Here is a 4461-nt window from a genome sequence, read left to right as displayed (position 1 = left end):
CTGCACTGAACTCTACCAGCAGCTGAATGACTTGGAAGCCTGTGTGATGCAGCAGGAGAGGGTGGGAGAAACTCCCCTGATGAATGCGGACTCCACCTTGGCTGTGAAGAAATACTTCCGAAGAATCACTCTCTATCTGACAGAGAAGAAATACAGCCCTTGTGCCTGGGAGGTTGTCAGAGCAGAAATCATGAGATCCTTCTCTCTATCAACAAACTTGCAGGAAAGATTAAGGAGGAAGGAATAACACCTGGTCCAACATGAAAACAATTCTTATTGACTCATACACCAGCTCATGCTTTCATGAATTCTGCCATTTCAAAGACTCTCACTCCTGCTATAACTATGATCATGCTGATAAATTGATTTATCTATTTAAATATTTATTTAACTATTTATAAGATTTAAATTATTTTTGTTCGTATAACGTCAGGTGCACGTTTACACTGTGGCTAGTGTAATAAAACATTTTCCTTGTATCTACTCAATTCATTATTTTATGTTGTTCATTAAACTTTTACTATAGGAACTTCTTGTATGTGTTCATCCTTTAACATGAAATTCTTATCCTGACTGTGCAACCTGATTAGAGAATAAAGGGTAAAATTTATTTACTCATCATTATTATATGAGAGATGTAAGTAAAAATGACCTTTCTCTAAACCAGGTTGCATGTTGTACTCAATATGTAAAGGTAAATACAATAAATCTATTTTCTACTCTCTTGCATATTTGATTTTTGTAGGGAATCAAACTAAAAATAGTAATATTTAATATCAGTTATGCTAAGTACTCTAAGGAGAAAAAAGAACAAACGACGATTTCTTTTGGCAGCATGTAAACTGAAACATGTCAGGAAATAAAAATAGAGATATCCTCTGTAAGTTGACTGGTATAACATGTGGTAGAAACCGTCTGTTGCCAGTTGGATACATGAGTTTTCAAATTATAAGGAATGCAATTGCTGTGGTTTCATATGTGGCAAGCAAAATCCCAGAAATGGAAGTGCTCATGTGTGGAGAGAGTGTAGAGGGAGAAAAAGACTTAAGCATGATTCTGAGGACCTTCTACCTTTAAAGGGAGGGAAGAGAAAAGCCACAGAGGAAGCAGAGGGATTGACAAAACGAGAGAATGGTGATTAATATGGTCTGGATCTGTGACCCTGCCCAAATCTCAGGCAGACCAGCCTCTAGAATATATACACACACACACACACACACACACACACTCTATATATATAGTGTGTATACATAAAACATATATGTATACATGTGCTTTTCTTATTTTATAAATATACGGTTATTATTTTCTTAATTACTACATATATATCAGAAAAGGGACTGGGTGCAGTGGCTCATGTTTGTAATCTCAGCACTTTGGGAGCCGAGGGGGGTGGATCACTTGAGTTCAGGAGTTCAAGACCAGCCTGGACAATATGGTGAAACTCTGTCTCTACTAAAAATACAAAATTTGGCCAGGCATGGTGTTGGGTGCCTGTAATCCCATCTATTCGGGAGGCTGAGGTGGAGAATCACTTGAACCCTGGCGATAGAGATGGCGCCTCTGCACTACAGCCCCTGGGTGACAGACCAAGACTCCGTCTCAAAAAGAAAAAAAAGAAATAGAAAAAGAAAAAGAGAAAATGGAAAAGGGAATGCTCTCTCCTTAATCTCCATAACACATAATAATCTAAAGAGCAGAATTCTTGGAGTATTCAGGAGAAAACTGGAGAATAGTCACCCTTCATACTGAAGATAAGTCTGATTTGTATATTCAGTCAGGATACAGTATCTTACAGGAAAATCTGGAAGAGTTTATTTTCTTAAACCTAAGTGAAATATACATATCATTCACTTGCTGATTCCGATACCCAGCACAGTTCCTTACTTCTTCTCTAGCTTTTCTGGATCTCATTTTCACTCCTACTGAGGCTCAGAAATAATACCCCAAAGTGAAGGTCTCAGAAGCAGCCTCAGAAGCAAAGTTTCTCTCTGGCCTTCTCCTGCCCTGCTGTTTGTCACCCCTCATCTCCTGACGGAGCCCCTTTTCCCCAAAGCCAGCCATAAAATTTGAAAATATGACTCTAACTTTCCCTCACCTTTGTGTGTAAGAACTGAACGGGCCATAAAGAAATTCTCTAACTTACCTTGTTTGATTGTAGATATTAAGACCCCCCCTTCCAAAAAGAGCTCGGCCACATACCCAAGAGGAAAGAATGGTGCATGGAGAGACCAAGAAGTATCTGACCAGAAGGGCCTTGCTGGGTTCCCCTACTCAGAATATTAGCATTAGATGATGCCCTTTTTATCTAATCACATTTCTACTTGGCTGTCCATTCTTCATGGAACATAAGCACAAAAAGGGATAGTTTTTTCCTGTACTTTGGGTCTTCATTTTGAAGGCTTCCATAGTTATACAAATCTATGATTCAATACATGTGTTATGCTTCTCTCTTGTTAACCTGTCTTTTGTTATAGGCATGTCAGCTGTGACCCTTTTGATAGGAAGGAAAGAGATCACACTATTTCTGCCCCTATAGTTTTGGTGATGAAGATGGGATGCCTGAAGCACCTGACTCACGTACTGATGAGGTCCTGGTAAAAGACTGATAAAGAACTTGCTAATAAAGGTAAGAATTTTTACCAAGGTCAGTTCTGAATTTCTGCTTGTAGTGTCTGGTCAAGAACTAAAGGTCAAAATTTCTCTTTATTTCTTCCTTTCCAAATGCAGGTCATCAGGAGATCATTTGTTGGAATTGTTCTCTTGTGTAAATTTGGACTTATGGGACCCATTTGTTATTGATCCTATCCCTTCAAAAGACAGCTGTCGTTTTGTTGTTTTGTGTCCTGAGAACCTGACTTGGCTTGCTGCCTGTCAGGACACTCTTCAGTCTGTGCAGCGGGCCAATCCAAAAGTTGGAGGCTCCCATTGGAAGCTTACATATTGACTATTGCTACCTCTCAAGACGTCTAAATTTTTCTTTCTTGTGGCTATCTTTAGAGGTGGCTCTGAATTTTGAGAGGACTGCATCTTGGCATTTCTTTGAAGATGTCTCATGCATCCTTGGTGAAGTCATAAAAGGCTTGGTTTTTGTTCTGAGGCACTTCTTAGGTGTCTTTGTTTTAAAAGAAAAGAGAAAAAAAAAGAAAGTTTCAAACATTAGAAATATTGATTGTTTGTTCTTGCTGGAATCCGATAAGTGAGTTTAAAGTAATTTTAAGACCTCTGTATTCAATTATTAGCTTAATTTAAAGCTGATATCAAGGCTACCATTTTTTAAAGGTCTTTCTGATTTTCTCCTTGTGATCTTGTATATCCCATGTAAACTTTTTTCCTGTAAACTCAAGCCTTTTTAAATTATATATTTGAATCCTCTGTTTGCTTCCTTTCTTGTAGGCAGGATTTTTGCTGGAAAAAAAAATGTATAACTTCATTGGCCTTTTGTAGAAGCTTAAGACCTCCCCAGTCTGGCCCCTCTAAGACTTGTTCTTCCATTTACTTCTGCCCCTCCTTCCTTCTGCCACTTTCAATCTTCCATCTAGGTCTCTCTTATCATCGACAAGCCCCTGCCTCTGCATTTGGTGGTCAGTGGATGGAAAACTACTAAGCAAAAATGTCAGAGATCTGTCAACCACATATAGGGATGTAGAGAAGACTTCTAGAAAGCCCGCTATTCCTCGAAGAATGAAAAAACAAAACTGTTGCCACAGACGCCCCATTACACAGAGTCTCCTGTCTTTCTCATGAAGCCCCAAGAGTCATGGGTAGGTTCTTCTCATGTCTGGAGCTCTGCTCTCCCTTGCCTTGAGTTCCCTGATCTCTTTGGCTTTTGTGGGTATCAAGGGTAACTTCACACTGTGAGAGAGCCACCTACCTGCCAAGACCAGAGACAGTGGCCAAGTTTGTTCTCTGTATAAGTCTGTCTCCTTCCAGCACCTGTTTCTTCAGAGCTAAAAAGCGGCACTTTCCTGGAAACAACTGACCCAAATTCTGGAAGGAACCCATTTCTTTAATTTTCATATCTTAGAGAGGGAAAATTCTCCCCGCTTCAGGCAGGACACGTCCTCTTTGGACAATGGGCAGTTCTGGGGAGAGAAAAGGTCAGGATGTGTACCCTGCTTCCAGCCTGTGCAGCCTCCCAGGACCACCTGACTCGTCCCTCCCTCTACTTACTGCAGGTCACATGGAGGTGAGAGCCATCCCATCTGACTGTGGCACTTCAAGGGAAATCCAGAAAACTCTCCTGTTTGAAGGTACATTAACTCTTTAGAGTAAGTTGACAGTTTTACAAATTTATTCCTCCTATCAGATCATTCCTTTCAACTTTATAATTGAGAAAATTTTCACTCTCCCTTTGAATAAGGAATGAGCTTGCATCAATTCCACCTCGATTCAATAGTTAGAGAGAGCACTGACGTAAATTAAGAAACTTCAGAGAATGCAGTGATTGCCACAGGTGTC

At 39.9% G+C, this 4461-nt stretch overlaps 1 pseudogene across 1 annotated transcript in view; it reads left to right on the top strand.

Moving 5' to 3' along the window:
• LOC105537896 overlaps positions 1–340 on the top strand; it is a 48476-nt pseudogene extending 48136 nt beyond the window's left edge. The window contains exon 5 of the transcript XR_001005792.1: positions 4–340. The product of XR_001005792.1 is annotated as an interferon alpha-6-like (transcript). The remainder of the gene's footprint in view (positions 1–3) is intronic.
• Positions 341–4461: the final 4121 nt, after the last annotated feature.

This window comes from Mandrillus leucophaeus, unplaced genomic scaffold (assembly GCF_000951045.1).
Source record: "Mandrillus leucophaeus isolate KB7577 unplaced genomic scaffold, Mleu.le_1.0 Scaffold1802, whole genome shotgun sequence".
Lineage (NCBI taxonomy): Eukaryota > Metazoa > Chordata > Mammalia > Primates > Cercopithecidae > Mandrillus > Mandrillus leucophaeus.
The sequence above is the reverse complement of the archived record's forward strand: the minus strand, read 5'-3'. Positions and strand labels throughout refer to the sequence as shown.